Raw genomic sequence first — 19,835 nt, 5'->3', positions numbered from 1 at the left:
ACGCAGGACAACCAGCTAATAAAGCATTACAGTAATCTAGTCTCGAGGTCATGAATGCATGAACTAACTTTTCTGCGTCAGAAACTGATAGCATATTACGTAGCTTAGCAATGTTTCTAAGGTGGAAAAAGGCTGTTTTTGTAACATATGAAATATGATTTTCAAAAGACAGGTTGCAGTCAAGTATAACACCCAGGTCTTTTACTGTAGAGGAAAAAGTAACAGGACATCCTACTATGTTAAAGTTGTATTGTGAGAGATAGCAACAGCAACAGCATAGCAACAAACCAGAACAGCCACCTAGCAACAGCATAGCAACAGCAACAGCATAGCAACCAACCAGAACACCCTAGCAACCACCTAGCAACAGCATAGCAACAGCATAGCAACCAACCAGAACACCCTAGCAACCACCTAGCAACAGCATAGCAACCAACCAGAACACCCTAGCAAGCACCTAGCAACTACCTAGCAACAGTATAGCAACAGCAAAAGCATAGCAACCAACCAGAACACCCTAGCAAGCACCTAGCAACCACCTAGCAACAGCATAGCAACAGCAACAGCATAGCAACAAACCAGAACAGCCACCTAGCAACAGCATAGCAACAGCAACAGCATAGCAACCAACCAGAACACCCTAGCAACCACCTAGCAACAGCATAGCAACAGCATAGCAACCAACCAGAACACCCTAGCAACCACCTAGCAACAGCATAGCAACCAACCAGAACACCCTAGCAAGCACCTAGCAACCACCTAGCAACAGTATAGCAACAGCAAAAGCATAGCAACCAACCAGAACACCCTAGCAACCACCTAGCAACAGCATAGCAACAGCAACCGCATAGCAACCAACCAGAACACCATAGCAATTGCATAGCAACAGCATAGCATCCAACCAGAACACCCTAGCAACCACCTAGCAACAGCATAGCAACAGCAAAAGCATAGCAACCAACCAGAACACGCTAGCAACAGCATAGCAACAGCATAGCAACAGCAAAAGCATAGCAACACAGCAGCATAGCAACAGCAACAGAATAGCAACCAACCAGAACACCCTAGCAAGCATCTAGCAACAGCATAGCAACAGCATAGCAACCAACCAGAACACCCTAGCAACCACCTAGCAACAGCATAGCAACAGCAACAGCATAGCAACCAACCAGAACACCACACCAACCACCAAGCAACAGCATAGCAACAGCATAGCAACCAACCAGAACACCCTAGCAACCACCTAGCAACCATCTAGCAACCACCTAGCAACAGCATAGCAACAGCATAGCAAAAAACCAGAACAACCACCTAGCAACAGCATAGCAACAGCAACAGCATAGCAACCAACCAGAACACCCTAGCAACCACCTAGCAACCACCTAGCAACAGCATAGCAACAGCAACAGCATAGCAAAAAAACAGAACAACCACCTAGCAACAGCATAGCAACAGCAACAGCATAGCAACCAACCAGAACACCCTAGCAACCACCTAGCAACAGCATAGCAACAGCAACAGCATAGCAACCAACCAGAACACCCTAGCAACCACCTAGCAACAGCATAGCAACCAACCAGAACACCCTAGCAAGCACCTAGCAACAGCATAGCAACAGCATAGCAACCAACCAGAACACCCTAGCAAGCACATAGCAACCACCTAGCAACAGCATAGCAACAGCAACAGCAACCGCATAGCAACCAACCAGAACACGCTAGCAACCAAATAGAAACAGCATAGCAACAGCAAAAGCATAGCAACACAGCAGCATAGCAACAGCAACAGAATAGCAACCAACCAGAACACCCTAGCAACCACCTAGCAACCACCTAGCAACAGCATAGCAACCAACCAGAACACCTTAGCAAGCACATAGCAACCACCTAGCAACAGCATAGCAACAGCATAGCAACAGCATAGCAACCAACCAGAACACGCTAGCAACCAAATAGCAACAGCATAGCAACAGCAAAAGCATAGCAACACAGCAGCATAGCAACAGCAACAGAATAACAACCAACCAGAACACCCTAGCAACCACCTAGCAACCACCTAGCAACAGCATAGCAACCAACCAGAACAACCACCTAGCAACAGCATAGCAACAGCATAGCAACCAACTAGAACACCCTAGCAACCACCTAGCAACCACCTAGCAACAGCATAGCAACAGCAACAGCATAGCAAAAAACCAGAACAACCACCTAGCAACAGCATAGCAACAGCAACAGCATAGCAACCAACCAGAACACCCTAGCAACCACCTAGCAACAGCATAGCAACAGCAACAGCATAGCAACAAACCAGAACACCCTAGCAACCACCTAGCAACAGCATAGCAACCAACCAGAACACCCTAGCAAGCACCTAGCAACAGCATAGCAACAGCAACAGCATAGCAACAAACCAGAACACCCTAGCACCCACCTAGCAACAGCATAGCAACAGCATAGCAACCAACCAGAACACCCTAGCAAGCACATAGCAACCACCTAGCAACAGCATAGCAACATACAGCATACATTACCAAAATCCAGCTCCTGAAAGGTGATCCGCTGTGTGCTATTTAATAAGAGAAACACAAAAAAGGCGATGATGCGTTTACTTAACCAGTGATAAAAGCAACAAAGCCGTGATTACTCAGAACACAAGGCCAGCTCTGTGCTTTCCGTAAAAAACCAGAAGGAGGATGTCCTCCCTCTCCACGGACTCGCCTGATTCAATACTGAACTCAAGACATCATAGTTCCAGAACACCCTAGCAAGATCATATCAACCAACCAGACAGCAACAGCATATCAACCAACCAGAACACCCTAGCAAGCACCTAGCAACAGCATAGCAACAGCAACAGCATAGCAACAAACCAGAACACCCTAGCACCCACCTAGCAACCACCTAGCAACAGCATAGCAACCAACCAGAACACCCTAGCAACCACCTAGCAACAGCAAAGCAACAGCAACAGAATAGCAACCAACCAGAACACCCTAGCAAGCACCTAGCAACAGCATAGCAACAGCAACAGCATAGCAACAAACCAGAACACCCTAGCACCCACCTAGCAACCACCTAGCAACAGCATAGCAACAGCATAGCAACAAACCAGAACACCCTAGCAACCACCTAGCAACAGCATAGCAACAGCATAGCAACCAACCAGAACTGTTGCTATGCTGTTGCTATGCTGTTGCTGTTGCTATGCTGTTGCTATGGTGTTCTGGTTGGTTGGTTGCTATGCTGTTGCAGTTGCTATGCTATGCTGCCAACCAGAACCAGGGTGTTCTGGTTGGTTGCTATGCTGTTGCTGTTGCTATGCTGTTGATAGTTGCTTGCTAGGGTGTTCTGGTTGGTTGCTATGCTGTTGCAGTTGCTATGCTGTTGCTAGGTGGTTGCTAGGGTGTTCTGGTTGGTTGATATGCTGTTGCTGTTGCTATGCTTTTGCTAGGTGCTTGCTAGGGTGTTCTGGTTGGTTGCTATTCTGTTGCTGTTGCTATGCTGTTGCTAGGTGGTTGCTATGTGCTTGCTAGGGTGTTCTGGTTGGTTGCTATGCTGTTGCTATGCTGTTGCTAGGTGGGTGCTAGGGTGTTCTGGTTTGTTGCTATGCTGTTGCTGTTGCTATGCTATGCAACCACCTAGCAACAGCATAGCAACAGCAACAACATAGCAACAAACCAGAACACGCTAGCAACCCCCTAGCAACAGCAACAGCATAGCAACCAACCAGAACACGGCTTAAAATACGCTTATTCTATTCTGTGTGTGGATGGAGCTTAAACAGCGTCAATTTGATAAATATTAGAACCTCAGTGTGTCATAAAAATGGGGGGAACAGAATCCGACGGCAAAAAAAAAAAACAGCTGTCGGAATCCGTTCCCCCACTCCCATTATGAGAGGTGTCGATGTAATGGCTTAAAAAATGCTGATTTTATTTTTGTGTGTGGATGGAGCATCAGTTTTTATATTTTGTTTTGCCTTTTATTATGATATGACAGTATAGCATCAAAAAAGTTTGACGAACCGGGACTTGAACTCGGGTCGCCCAAAGCTAAAAAAAAAAGACATTGTCAGGGAACTGACCACTAGGCTATTGGGGAGAGTAATTTTCCATAATTTGATAAATCTTAGAACCTTATTGTGTAATAAACACAGGGGGAACAGAATCCGACGGCAAATAGTTCAGCTGTCGAAATCCGTTCCCCCACCCCAATGATGAGAGATGTTGATGTATCGGCTTAAAATACGCTTATTCTATTCTGTGTGTGGATGGAGCTTAAACAGCGTCAATTTGATAAATATTAGAACCTCAGTGTGTCAGAAAAATAGGGGGAACAGAATCCGACGGCAAAAAAAAAGCTAAAAAACAGACATTGCCAGGGAACTGCCCACTAGGCTATTGGGGAGAGTAATTTTCCATAATTTGATAAATCTTAGAACCTTATTGTGTAATAAACACAGGGGGAACAGAATCCGACGGCAAATAGTTCAGCTGTCGAAATCCGTTCCCCCACCCCAATGATGAGAGATGTTGATGTATCGGCTTAAAATACGCTTATTCTATTCTGTGTGTGGATGGAGCTTAAACAACGTCAATTTGATAAATATTAGAACCTCAGTGTGTCAGAAAAATGGGGGGAACAGAATCCGACGGCAAAAAAAAAAAAACAGCTGTCGGAATCCGTTCCCCCACTCTGAGCAAGGATTTCGCAGAAACGTGTGATTTGCAACATTTGAAGAGGCTGACAGGCTCTGTAAGAACATACCTCACAATGGGGTAAAAGTTACACCCCTGGGGGGCAGGAGCGTCCCAAAGATGCCCCATTGACTTACTATGGGGAAGGAATGTCCCGTGAAACACGCATGCTTTTCCTACTATGGTCAATTGCATAGGGATATTGTATTGAACGTAGCTCTGGATCACAGTGTCATAGAGACAAGGGGGCGGGCTCATTTTACTCAGACGACCAATCAGTCTCTCAGGATCATTGTGAAGCTATCAAGCCACGCCCTAGCAACCATTTAGAGCACCTTAGCAACAAGTCCCATAGACTTCCATTGAAAGAGATCAAAGGGATATCTCTGGACCGAATTGTCATAGAAACATGGGGGTGGTCTCAGTTGACTCGGGGAAGCAAACAGCCAATCATGAATCACCTCAACACTTCCTAGCCCCTCCCTAGCAACCATTGTCGAGCACCTTAGCAACCAAAATCCAAAGAGGGATATCTTCCATTCTGAATGTCACAGAGGCATGGGAGTTGGTTTATATCATTCATAGTGACAAGAAGCCTTTGCAGTTTCATCATTGGCAGCTGCCAAGCAACTCCATAGCAACCAAACAGAGTACCCTAGCAACCATTTTACAAGACCTATTTCTCTGCATCAGAACATCATAAAGAGATGGGGTTAAGACAAGTTTGACTCAGGGCAGCAAACAGCCATTCATGAGACACCACAACACTTGCTAGCCCTGCCCTAGCAACCATTGTCAAGCACCTTAGCAACCAAAATCCATAGAGGGATATCTTTCATTCTGAATGTCACAGAGGAATGGGAGTTGGTTTATATCATTCATACTGACAAGCAGCCTTTAGAGTTTCATGATTGGCAGCTGCCAAGCCACTCCCTAGCAACCAAACAAAGTACCTTAGCAACCATTTTCCAAGACCTATTTCTCTGCATCAGAACATCGTATAGAGATGGGGGTTGGCTCTTTTGACTCATGCTAGCAAAGAGGAATTCCAACATGCTACACATGCTAGCTGTGTATAGCTACATGCTAATAGCGATTAGGTAAGTGCTAATCATGGCAAGAAAATGCTAAGGTCTCCAATAGTAATCATCTGTGACAACTACCAACCACTTAATAACACCATAGTAACCACCCATAATACCTTAGCAACCACCCTGAACACCCTAGCAACTGCCTAGCAACTCCCTAGCAACCACCCAGAACACCCTAGCAACTGCCTAGCAACGCCCTAGCAACCACCAAGAATACCCTAGCAACACCCTAGCAACCACCAAGAATACCCTAGCAACCGCCTAGCAACGCCCTAGCAACCACCCAGAATACCCTAGCGTTGTTCTGGTTGGTTGCTATGCTTTTGCTGTTGCTATGCTGTTGCTAGGTGGTTGCTAGCGTGTTCTGGTTGGTTGCTATGCTGTTGCTGTTGCTATGCTGTTGCTAGGTAGTTGCTAGGGTGTTCTGGTTGGTTGCTATGCTGTTGCTGTTGCTATGCTGTTGCTAGGTGGTTGCTAGGGTGTTCTGGTTGGTTGCTATGCTGTTGCTGTTGCTATGCTGTTGCTAGGTGGTTGCTAGGGTGTTCTGGTTGGTTGCTATGCTGTTGCTGTTGCTATGCTGTTGCTAGGTGGTTGCTAGGGTGTTCTGGTTGGTTGCTATGCTTTTGCTGTTGCTATGCTGTTGCTAGGTGGTTGCTAGCGTGTTCTGGTTGGTTACTATGCTGTTGCTGTTGCTATGCTGTTGCTAGGTAGTGTCACGGGGTGAAGAATCACCCGACAAGGCAGGTTTAGTGCAAAGGCCCCGGAGGGTGGATTTTATTTACAGTGAAATAAAAGGTGCAGGAAGACGGTGATCCGGTGCGTGATGGCTGGTGCTCCAAGTGCTCTTCAGTGTTTAATCCAAACGAAAGTGGGTGTCCAAACGTGCTCCAAAAGTGATGGGCTGTCGGTCACTCGCTGCTTTCTGGAGGAAAACGAGAGAAAGGTTAGACCAGCAATTCATTCAGCTCGAGACCAGAGTCTGTCTGTCTGCTCAGCGCGTGCTGCTTTTGTAGCAGTTAATTAATGAGCTGCAGCTGTGACCGATCAGCCCGCTGTGAGGATGTGCAGGTGTTCGGTGTTTGTTACCAGGGCGACGCTGATTTCCTTGAGGACGCTCGTCACATACCCCCCCCCCAAGCGTCGTTCTGGTCCTGTGAACGTATGGAGATAGTAGGGGTGAAATAAGGGGAGGGTGGGGAATGACCCCTGACAGACCTGCATAAGCTGTCCATATCCGTGAGAGGCCATCAGCGTTCGCGTTGGCGGCCCCGGCCCGATGTCGTACCTCGAAGTGGAAGTCCTGGAGCGCTAGGAACAAGCGAGTCACCCTGGCGTTGGTGTCCTTGGCGCGGGCCATCCACTGGAGAGGCGCATGGTCGGTGACCAGGGTGAACTTGCGGCCTAGGAGGTAGTACCGGAGCTCCAGGACTGCCCAATTGATGGCCAGGGCCTCCCTCTCGACGGCGGCGTACTTCCTCTCGGCCGGGGACAGCTTCCTGCTGATGTAGATGATCGGATGCTCCTCACCTTCCTGGACCTGGGACAGGACGGCTCCCAGTCCCGTGTCGGAGGCATCCGTCTGCAGCAGGAAGGGGCAGCTAAAGTCTGGAGCGCGGAGTACCGGTGACGACGTCAGTGCTTCTTTGACCCGGGCGAAGGCCTCCTCCACCTCTGGGGTCCAGCATACTTTCTCCGGCTGCCCCTTCCTGGTCAGGTCTGTCAGAGGGGCGGCTAAAGAGGAGAAGTTGGGGATAAAACACCGGTAATACCCTGCCAACCCCAAGAAAGCTCGTACCTGGGTCTTTGTCTGGGGTCTCGGGGCGGAGTGGATGGCCTCTACTTTCTTTTCCTGGGGTTGTATCAGGCCCCGTCCGACACGGAAACCCAGGTACTTGGCTTCAGAGAGAGCTAGATGACATTTTCGGGGGTTGGCGGTGAGTCCAGCCCGCCGGAGCTCCGAAAGCACCCTCCGCAGGCGCTCCAGATGTTCTCCCCATGCCTCGGAGTGGATCACGACGTCATCGATGTAGGCGGCTGCGTAGGCTTGGTGGGGCCGCAGGATGATGTCCATCATTCTTTGGAAGGTTGCGGGGGCCCCGTGCAGGCCGAAGGGAAGGGTCCGGTATTGCCAGTGGCCACTGGGGGTTGAGAAAGCAGTTTTGGGTTTAGCATTTTCAGAGAGTGGTACCTGCCAATAGCCTTTGGTGAGGTCCAAGGTGCTGATGTACCGGGCCCTTCCCAAACGGTCCAGCAGCTCATCGACCCGAGGCATGGGGTACCCGTCGAATTCGGAGACTTCGTTCAGGCGGCGGAAGTCGTTGCAGAAGCGGAGGGTGCCATCCGGCTTTGGAACCATTACGATGGGGCTGGACCACGGGCTCCGGGATGGTTCTATTACCCCCAACTTTAGCATTTGTTGGATTTCCTCCTCAATAGCCTGCCGACGAGCTTCCGGGACACGGTAGGGCCGTTGCCGGACGACGACTCCTGGGGGTGTCCTGACGTCGTGCTGGACTACATTGGTCTGCCCGGGCTGGGTAGAGAACACATCCTGGAACTGACTGACCAGGTGCTGCAGCTCCGCCTTCTGGGCAGCCGAAAGATGGGGGTTGACGTCTACAACCACGGGATCGGTGAGACTGAGGGCCGCCACTTGGTCCCGGGTCCCCACCCACTTCTTTAGGAGGTTAATATGGTAGAGTTGCTCTGTCTGGCGTCGACCAGGTTGCCTTAGACGGTAGGTGACTGGCCCGATTCTTTCTACCACCGTGTATGGACCCTTCCACGAAGCCAGGAACTTGCAGGCAGAGCTGGGGACCAGGACCATGACGCGGTCTCCCGGCTGGAACTCCCGTGGTTGGGCTGCCCGGTCGTAATGGCGTTGCTGGGCTTGTTGGGCTTTGCTGAGGTGTTCCCGGACTAATGGCATCACTCGATCGATTCTCTCTCTCATTTGTCGTACATGCTCGATGACGGTGCGATGAGGGGCAGGCTGCTGCTCCCAAGCTTCCCTGGCGATGTCGAGGAGCCCACGTGGTTGGCGGCCGAACAGGAGCTCAAAGGGGGTGAAGCCAGTTGAGGCCTGGGGTACTTCGCGGATCCCGAAGAGTACGTAGGGAATCATAAGGTCCCAATCCCGCTTATCCTCCGCCGCCACGCGTCTCAGCATCTGCTTCAGGGTCTGGTTGAACCTCTCCACGAGCCCGTCCGTCTGGGGATGATAGACCGTGGTCCTCAACTGCTTCACCCGCAGCAGCCTGCAGAGATCTGCCATTAGCCGGGACATGAACTGTGTTCCCTGGTCAGTCAGTATCTCCGCGGGGATGCCGACTCGGCTGGCCAACAGAAACAGCTCCTGGGCGATGGACTTCGCGGTGGCTTTGCGTAAGGGAACTGCTTCTGGGTACCGGGTGGCATAGTCGACGATCACCAGGATGTGCTCGTGTCCCCGGGCAGACTTTGGCAACGGCCCCACTATGTCCATTCCGATCCGCTCGAAGGGCACCTCGATGATGGGCAGCGGGATGAGCGGGCTGGGGGGAGGAGTCCTGGGCGACGTGACCTGGCAGGTCGGGCAGGCTTGACAAAATCGTTTCACTTCGGCCTCCAGGCCAGGCCAGAGGAAACGGTCACGGATGCGCTGGGTGGTGTTGGCTGCCCCGAGGTGTCCTGCCATGGGGTGGGAATGGGCCAGCTCCAGGATGGTTTCGGTCTTGGCTCGGGGAACCACCAGTAGTTTTTTCTCCTCCCCCCTCCGCTGTGCGACACAGTACAGCAGGCCATTCTCGACGACAAAATGCGGGAGAGGATGGGGCCGTGGGAGGACGTCGTTTCCATCGACCATCCGGACCTGGGACCAACAGTGCTTCAAACGTTCGTCCTCCCGTTGTTCCTTGGCGAATGAGCCCCCTCCCGCAGCCTGTTGGTACACATCAAAGAAAGGATTAGAAGATTGGGAGGGGGACTCACCATCTCTCCCGCTGTCGGAGGCAAGAAGGGCTGGTCTGCGGCGAGGTCCACGCGGCCGCTTCCGTCTTCGACGGTTTCCCTCTGGGCTGGCAGGCTGAGTAGCGGCGGTGAGCAGTCGTTCGAAGCCCGGCCAGTCTCTCCCAAGCAGTACGGCCACCGGCAGGTCCTTCATCAAGCCAGTCTCCACCGGCCAGGTGCCTTGTCGTGACGCTATGGTGATTCTGCGGGCCGGTACTTGGCGAGTGTCTCCGTGTACACAGGTAATCGGCAGAAAACTCTTCTCACCGCCTCGAAGGGGACACACCCGGGACTGGATAAGGGTGACCGCACTGCCTGAGTCCAGTAAGGCCCGAAAACGTCTCCCTTCCACGACCACGTCCGCTTCAGGGGCTCCCGATGGTACACGCTGATGGACGATGCAGCCTGCCAGCCACGCACGCGGTGGTGTTACGGGTTCGGCGCTGGGCATGGGCTCGTCTCGCGGCGGGGAAACCGTCGGCCTGCTGACTGGACGTGAGGTGCCTTCGAGCGGGCGCCGCTCCTGGACCACCCTCCGGGGAAACGGCAACGCTCGATCCCCAGCCTCGCGGTGATGGATGGCATCCGCCAGCTCGATCGCCTCCACTAGTTCCAGAGTGTTGCAGGGATTTCTCATTCCAACCGCTTGACGAATCGGACGGGGAAGAGCGCGGAGGAGGCGATCGACCACCACCCGTTCCGCTACCTGAGCAGCCGAGGGATTTCCTTCTAATAGCCAGTGATGCGCGATGCGGCTGAGTTCAGCGGCTTGGGCACGGGCTGGCACGCGGGACTTGAATTCCCACTCGTGAAACTGTTGGGCGGCACAGATGGATGAGAGGCCGAGTCTCGCCAGGATTTCACGCTTGACTTCATTATAATCTTCGGCGATCTCATGCGGAAGTGAAAAATAAGCCCGTTGGGCTTCTCCAGTTAGAAGAGGTGCCAGCGCGCGTGCCCAATCGTCCTCTGGCCATGCTTCACATCGGGCTGTAGTTTCAAAGACTTGCAGAAAAGCTTCTACATCATCATCAGCCGTCATCTTCGGCAGCAGGCGGGTGGCTTGAGCTCGAGGGTCAGGTAGCGGAACGCGCTGGGCGGCGGAGGCACGGATGGCGGTTAGTTCTTCCTCCGTCCTACCCTGGCGGGTGGCGAGATGTTCTACAATTTGTTGCTGGCGGATGCTCACCTCCGCGAGGCGTTGTAGAACCTCCTCCATGACGGGGATCAAGCGTGCCGCTTTCCGTGTCCTGCAGTGCACAAAGGGGAAAAAAAGAAAAAATTAGGATATTGGGGCGGTGAACTTGCCGGTGATTCCTCACACTCTTGCCCGCATTCTCCACCACTGTCACGGGGTGAAGAATCACCCGACAAGGCAGGTTTAGTGCAAAGGCCCCGGAGGGTGGATTTTATTTACAGTGAAATAAAAGGTGCAGGAAGACGGTGATCCGGTGCGTGATGGCTGGTGCTCCAAGTGCTCTTCAGTGTTTAATCCAAACGAAAGTGGGTGTCCAAACGTGCTCCAAAAGTGATGGGCTGTCGGTCACTCGCTGCTTTCTGGAGGAAAACGAGAGAAAGGTTAGACCAGCAATTCATTCAGCTCGAGACCAGAGTCTGTCTGTCTGCTCAGCGCGTGCTGCTTTTGTAGCAGTTAATTAATGAGCTGCAGCTGTGACCGATCAGCCCGCTGTGAGGATGTGCAGGTGTTCGGTGTTTGTTACCAGGGCGACGCTGATTTCCTTGAGGACGCTCGTCACAGTAGTTGCTAGGGTGTTCTGGTTGGTTGCTATGATGTTGCTGTTGCTATGCTGTTGCTAGGTGGTTGCTAGGTGGTTGCTATGGTGTTCTGGTTGGTTGCTATACTGTTGCTGTTGCTATGCTGTTGCTATGTGGTTGCAAGGGTGTTCTGGTTGGTTGCTATGCTGTTGCTGTTGCTAGGTGGTTGCTAGGGTGTTCTGGTTGGTTGCTATGCTTTTGCTGTTGCTATGCTGTTGCTAGGTGGTTGCTAGGGTGTTCTGGTTGGTTGCTAGCTGTTGCCATTCTGTTGCTATGGTGTTCTGGTTGGTTGCTATGCTGTTGCTATAATGTTGCTAGGTGGTTGCTAGGGTGTTCTGGTTGGTTGCTATGCTTTTGCTGTTGCTATGCTGTTGCTAGGTGGTTGCTAGCGTGTTCTGGTTGGTTGCTATGCTGTTGCTGTTGCTATGCTGTTGCTAGGTGGTTGCTATGGTGTTATGGTTGGTTGCTATGCTGTTGCGGTTGCTATGCTGTTGCAGTTGCTATGCTGTTGCTATGGTGTTCTGGTTGGTTGCTATGCTGTTGCTATGCTGTTGCTTGGTGGTTGCTATGGTGTTCTGGTTGGTTGCTATGCTGTTGCAATTGCTATGCTGTTGCTATGGTGTTCTGGTTGGTTGCTATGCTGTTGCTATGCTGTTGCTATGTGGTTGCAAGGGTGTTCTGGTTGGTTGCTATGCTGTTGCTGTTGCTAGGTGGTTGCTAGGGTGTTCTGGTTGGTTGCTATGCTTTTGCTGTTGCTATGCTGTTGCTAGGTGGTTGCTAGGGTGTTCTGGTTGGTTTGCTAGCTGTTGCCATTCTGTTGCTATGGTGTTCTGGTTGGTTGCTATGCTGTTGCTATAATGTTGCTAGGTGGTTGCTAGGGTGTTCTGGTTGGTTGCTATGCTTTTGCTGTTGCTATGCTGTTGCTAGGTGGTTGCTAGCGTGTTCTGGTTGGTTGCTATGCTGTTGCTGTTGCTATGCTGTTGCTATGGTGTTCTGGTTGGTTGCTATGCTGTTGCTATGCTGTTGCTTGGTGGTTGCTATGGTGTTCTGGTTGGTTGCTATGCTGTTGCAGTTGCTATGCTGTTGCTATGGTGTTCTGGTTGGTTGCTATGCTGTTGCTTGGTGGTTGCTATGGTGTTCTGGTTGGTTGCTATGCTGTTGCTGTTGCTATGCTGTTGCTATGGTGTTCTGGTTGGTTGCTATGCTGTTGCTATGCTGTTGCTTGGTGGTTGCTATGGTGTTCTGGTTGGTTGCTATGCTGTTGCTTTTGCTAGGTGGTTGCTAGGGTGTTCTGGTTGGTTGCTATGCTGTTGCAGTTGCTATGCTGTTGCTATGGTGTTCTGGTTGGTTGCTATGCTGTTGCTATGCTGTTGCTTGGTGGTTGCTATGGTGTTCTGGTTGGTTGCTATGCTGTTGCTTTTGCTAGGTGGTTGCTAGGGTGTTCTGGTTGGTTGCTATGCTGTTGCAGTTGCTATGCTGTTGCTATGGTGTTCTGGTTGGTTGCTATGCTGTTGCTATGCTGTTGCTTGGTGGTTGCTATGGTGTTCTGGTTGGTTGCTATGCTGTTGCAGTTGCTATGCTGTTGCTATGGTGTTCTGGTTGGTTGCTATGCTGTTGCTATGCTGTTGCTTGGTGGTTGCTATGGTGTTCTGGTTGGTTGCTATGCTGTTGCTTTTGCTAGGTGGTTGCTAGGGTGTTCTGGTTGGTTGCTATGCTGTTGCAGTTGCTATGCTGTTGCTATGGTGTTCTGGTTGGTTGCTATGCTGTTGCTGTTGCTATGCTGTTGCTTGGTGGTTGCTATGGTGTTCTGGTTGGTTGCTATGCTGTTGCTTTTGCTAGGTGGTTGCTAGGGTGTTCTGGTTGGTTGCCATGCTGTTGCTGTTGCTATGCTGTTGCTTGGTGGTTGCTATGGTGTTCTGGTTGGTTGCTATGCTGTTGCTGTTGCTAGGTGGTTGCTAGGGTGTTCTGGTTGGTTGCTATGAGGTTGCTGTTGCTAGGCTGTTGCTAGGTGGTTGTTCTGGTTGGTTGCTATGCTGTTGCTTGGTGGTTGCTATGGTGTTCTGGTTGGTTGCTATGCTGTTGCTGTTGCTAGGTGGTTGCTAGGGTGTTCTGGTTGGTTGCTATGCTTTTGCTGTTGCTATGCTGTTGCTAGGTGGTTGCTAGGGTGTTCTGGTTGGTTGCTATGCTGTTGCTAGGTGGTGTTCTGGTTGGTTGCTATGCTGTTGCTGTTGCTATGCTATTGCTAGGTGGTTTCTAGGGTGTTCTGGTTGGTTGCTATGCTGTTGCTGTTGCTATGCTATTGCTAGGTGGTTTCTAGGGTGTTCTGGTTGGTTGCTATGCTGTTGCTATTGCTATGCTGTTGCTAGGTGGTTGCTAGGGTGTTCTGGTTGGTTGCTATGCTGTTGCTGTTGCTATGCTGTTGCTATGCTGTTGCTAGGTGGTTGTTCTGGTTGGTTGCTATGCTGTTGCTGTTGCTAGGTGGTTGCTAGGGTATTCTGGTTGGTTGCTATGCTGTTGCTGTTGCTAGGTGGTTGCTAGGGTATTCTGGTTGGTTGCTATGCTGTTGCTGTTGCTATGCTGTTGCTAGGTGGTTGCTAGGGTGTTCTGGTTGGTTGCTATGCTGTTGCTGTTGCTATGATGTTGCTATGTGTTTGCTAGGGTGTTCTGGTTGGTTGCTATGGTGTTGCTATGCTGTTGCTAGGTGGTTGTTCTGGTTGGTTGCTATGCTGTTGCTGTTGCTAGGTGGTTGCTAGGATGTTCTGGTTGGTTGCTATGCTGTTGCTGTTGCTAGGTGGTTGCTAGGGTTTTCTGGTTGGTTGCTATGTTTTTGCTGTTGCTATGCTGTTGCTAGGTGGTTGCTATGACATTGAGATCGCTGATCGATTGCTCCTGTCTGCCTCGCTGCCTGCTGTGAGTGTGTTTGTTAGCTTCGGTGCTGTAAGCTCCGTCTTAGCCTTGTATTTCTTTGTTTTGAACCATCATTTACTACCATTTCTAGTTGTTTATACTACTACATTTTACACAACATCTCAGATTAAACTGACATCGCTAGCTTCTGTTATTAGTACTACTAGCACAAAACGCTAGTAATTCGCTAGCCTGTTAACGCGCCACCCGTGCGCTCAGCTATTTTTATTTATTTATTTTTCTCTCGCGCGTCCGCGCCTTTGAGTTCATAAAAGCTCAGGTGAGTAAGAATCAGTCAACAAACACGGTGAGTAATGTCTTGTCCTGTTATTGTCACCTGCACTTCATGTCACATGTTTAGCATAGCTTTCTCTGTCGACAATATAGGATTTATATGTGAAAAATGTAAGGAGACAGTTAAACTTTAATTGAGGATAGTAAGAGTGCTAGAGCTTCAGATACTATTTTGGATGCGCCTAGCGTGAACACTTTACATGAGTCGGTTCTGGCTGAAGTGGTGCCTGAGCAGCCGGGCAAATGGGTGACAGTGAGGGATCGCTCTAGTCGCGGATCTAAAAACCACTCTTCCGTTCCGATTACCATAACAAATCGATTTGCCCCGCTCAGTGAAACACCCACTGAGAATGATTGTGCCCTAGTTATTGGCAATTCTATTACACGGAACGTGAAAATAGAGACACCAACCACCATAGTCACATGTTTGCCGGGAGCCAGAGCGCCTGACATCAAAGAAAATTTAAAAGTGCTGGCTAATGCTAATCGTAAATTCTCTAAGATCATTATTCATGTCGGCACTAATGATGTTCGACTCCGCCAGTCGGAGATCACCAAAATTAATATTAAAGAGGTGTGTGAACTTGCAAGTACGATGTCAAGGACTGTAATTTGCTCTGGCCCCCTTCCTGTTCGCAGGAGTGATGAGATAGTTAGTAGATTGTGTTCGCTTAACGGTTGGCTGTCTCGGTGGTGTCCGCAACATAATATAGAATTCATAGACAATTGGAAAAGTTTTTGGGGCAAACCTGACCTGTTGAAAAGAGATGGTATTCATCCCTCCTGGGATGGTGCTGCTCTTCTCTCTAGTAATATGGCTCATAGTCTTAGAGCTCAAACATGACAATCTGGGGCTCAGGTCAGGAAGCAGACAGACTGGCTTAACCGACCGTCTGCTAGCGGCCTCGCGTCACCAAGGTCAGATAAATCCCATCACATAGAGCCTCTTTCACCTAGCTATCATCATATAGAGACTGTGTCTGTTCCCCGAATTTGGAAATCCAAAAAACGTTTTAACCCATCTAAGGTTAAAAATTTAATTGATGTTCAACAAATAAAAAACAGCTATAATACAGATGAGCAAATGCTAAAGCTTGGGTTGCTGAATATTCGATCGCTTACTTCAAAAGCACTCATTGTTAATGATATGATTTCAGATAATAACCTAGATGTGCTGTGTTTGACAGAAACCTGGCTAAAACCAAACGATTACATTACTTTAAATGAATCAACCCCGCAAGATTACTGTTATAAACATGAACCTCGTCTGAAACGCAAAGGGGGTGGTGTTGCTGTAATTTATAGTAATAGTTTCAAAACCACTAAGAAATCAAGTTTCAAATATAATTCTTTTGAAGCATTGGTGCTTAATGTAAAAATATATAGTGTAAACGATAAATCAAGTTTGAGATTTGTGCTGGGTACTGTATACAGGCCACCAGGGCACCATACAGACTTTATCAAAGAATTTGCGGACTTTCTATCAGAATTAATATTGACTGCAGATAAAGTACTAATTGTTGGTGATTTTAATATACACATCGATAATGAAAAAGATGCATTGGGATTGGCATTTAAAGACATTGTAAATTCAATTGGAGTTAGACAACACGTGTCAGGACCTACTCATCGTCGTAATGATACTCTAGATCTAATATTATCACATGGAATAGATGTTGATGCCGTTGAAATTCTGCAGCAGAGCGATGACATCTCAGATCATTATCTAGTCTCGTGTAATTTGCACTTAGCCAAGGCTGCAAAGCCGACTCCGTGTTTCAAATATGTTAGATCTATCACTTCTGCTACTAAAGATTGCTTTATTAATAATCTTCCTGATCAGTTTCATCATCTCAGCATCCCAGATAGCTTAGAAGAACTCGATATTGCAACAGAAACTTTTAACTCTCTCTTTTCCAGCACTTTAGACACAGTTGCTCCGTTGCGCTTAAAGAAGATTAAAGAAAATAGTCCAACGCCGTGGTACAACGAGCACACTCAGGCCCTTAAGAGAGCAGCCAGAAAAATGGAGCGCAACTGGAAGAAAACAAAACTAGAGGTATTTCGCATTTCATGGAAGGAGAGCTCAATTACTTACAGAGAGGCTTTAAAAGCGGCTAGATCTGCTTATTTTTCAACCCTATTAGAAGAAAATAAACATAATCCTAGGTATTTATTTGAAACGGTGGCTAAACTAACGAAAAATAAAGCTTCAAGCCCAGAAGTTTCCAAGCAACACAGCAGTAATGATTTTATGAACTTCTTCACTTATAAGATTGATAATATCAGGGACAAAATTATATCTATGCAACCGTCTACTACAGTATCGCATCAGGCAGTGCATTGTAGCCTCCCTGAGGAAAAATTTGATTCATTCGTTGCTACAGGAGAGGAAGAATTTACTAAACTCATTAAATCATCTAAATCGACAACATGTATGTTAGACCCTATACCAACTAAGCTACTGAAAGAGATGCTTCCAGAGGTCCTAGATCCTCTTCTTAATATCATTAATTCATCTTTGTCTCTAGGATACGTACCAAAAAACTTTAAGCTGGCTATGATTAAACTGCTTGTTAAAAAAACTCAACTTGATCCTACAGAATTAGTCAATTACAGGCCGATCTCGAATCTACCTTTTCTGTCAAAGATATTAGAAAAGGCAGTATCCTCACAACTGTGTTCCTTTCTTGAAAGAAATGATATCTGCGAGGATTTCCAGTCAGGATTTAGACCGTACCATAGTACCGAGACAGCTCTCGTTAGAGTCACAAATGATTTGCTCTTATCATCCGATCGTGGTTGTATCTCGCTATTAGTGTTACTCGATCTTAGTGCTGCGTTTGACACCATTGACCACAACGTTCTTTTAAATAGATTAGAACATTATGTTGGCATTACGGGAAATGCACTAGCATGGTTTAAATCATACTTATCTGACCGTTATCAGTTTGTAGCAGTAAATGATGAGATGTCTCATCGATCACAAGTTCAGTATGGCGTACCACAAGGCTCAGTACTAGGACCGCTGCTGTTCACTCTGTACATGCTACCATTAGGAGATATCATTAGGAAACATGGAATTAGCTTTCACTGTTATGCTGACGATACTCTGTATATTTCTGTATATTTAGTATATAGCTGTATATTTCTTCAAAACCTAACGAAACTTATCAATTCATAAAATTAACGGAATGCATAGCAGATATAAAAAATTGGATGACTCGTAATTTCCTACTTCTAAATTCTGAAAAAACAGAGTTTCTAATTATTGGACAAAAAACTTCCTCCCGTAATAACCTAGAATACTGTCTAACACTTGATGGCTGCTCTGTTAAGTCTTCGTCGTCGGTTAGGAACCTGGGTGTGCTCTTTGATACCAATCTTTCATTTGAAAGTCACGTGTCTAGTATCTGTAAAACTGCATTTTTCCATCTTAAAAATATATCTAAATTACGCCATATGCTCTCATTGACAAATGCGGAACAATTAGTTCATGCGTTCATGACCTCAAGGCTAGATTATTGCAATGCTCTACTGGGTGGTTGCCCTGCACTTTTAATAAACAAACTACAGCTGGTTCAAAACGCAGCAGCTCGAGTTCTTACCAGAACCAGGAAGTATGACCATATTAGCCCGGTTCTGTCAAAAATGCATTGGCTCCCTATTAAACATCGCATAAATTTTAAAATATTGCTGATTACTTACAAAGCACTAAATGGTTTAGCTCCGCAGTACTTGAGCGAGCTCTTAACGCATTATAGTCCTTCACGTCTATTGCGATCTCAAAATTCCGGCCAGTTGATAATACCTAGAATATCAAAATCGACTGCTGGCGGTAGATCCTTCTCCTATTTAGCACCAAAACTCTGGAACAGTCTTCCTACCATTGTCCGGGAAGCAGACACACTCTGTCAGTTCAAAGCCAGATTAAAGACACATCTCTTTGACCTAGCATTCACATAATACATTATAGACTTCTATAATTTAATGTTAGGCTGCATAGATTAGGTCAGCCGGAACCGGGAACACTTCCCATAAATCCTGATGTACTCGTTACATCATGAGAAGAATGGCATCTACGCTAATTTTAGTGTCTGTGTTTATCCCGAGGTTTTCCTGCAGCCTGCCGGATCCGGGCCGTATCCAGATCTGACGAAGGACCTTCGCCTGGACCTGATGACAACGCAGTGCTGAAGTGCCAACTAGTCTCTCCCTATGGAGGATCCCTCTACCACTCTACAGATAAGGCGTTGTCGGGAAATTCGTTTCGCGTTCCTACCCCAAAGCAACAAAATAAAATAAAATTCTTTATCAAAATTTATAAGGAAAGACAAGTACTTTGTTTAGGCTTGGCTTGTAGGGAATTCCAAACCTGCGTATTTTCAAACGCACATAACTATAGAACCCACTCTAAATGCGCATGTGAACGCCATCAGCGTTTCTCACAGGTTCGCGTTTAAAGTCTGTGTAGAGGGAATGGTGTCGTCTTAGCGGCCCCTAATTTAATAACAAATGATCGTTGCGACGGAAGCAAATCAATCAAAACTAACTTTAGATGGAAAATAACTTAACTCTGCTATAAAGCCAAAACAATCTCTGTTACCTTAAATTATACGCTTATCTCTGTGAAGCTGCTTTGAAGCAATCTACGTTGTTAAAAGCGCTATATAAATGAAGATGACTTGACTTGACTTGACTTGACTATGGTGTTCTGGTTGGTTGCTATGCTGTTGCAGTTGCTATGCTGTTGCTATGGTGTTCTGGTTGGTTGCTATGCTGTTGCTTGGTGGTTGCTATGGTGTTCTGGTTGGTTGCTATGCTGTTGCTATGCTTTTGCTAGGTGGTTGCTAGGGTGTTCTGGTTGGTTGCTATGCTGTTGCAGTTGCTATGCTGTTGCTATGGTGTTCTGGTTGGTTGCTATGCTGTTGCTGTTGCTATGCTGTTGCTTGGTGGTTGCTATGGTGTTCTGGTTGGTTGCTATGCTGTTGCAGTTGCTATGCTGTTGCTATGGTGTTCTGGTTGGTTGCTATGCTGTTGCTGTTGCTATGCTGTTGCTTGGTGGTTGCTATGGTGTTCTGGTT

This window comes from Squalius cephalus, assembly GCF_949319135.1.
Source record: "Squalius cephalus genome assembly, chromosome: 4".
NCBI lineage: Eukaryota > Metazoa > Chordata > Actinopteri > Cypriniformes > Leuciscidae > Squalius > Squalius cephalus.
Note: the sequence above shows the minus strand (reverse complement) of the source record.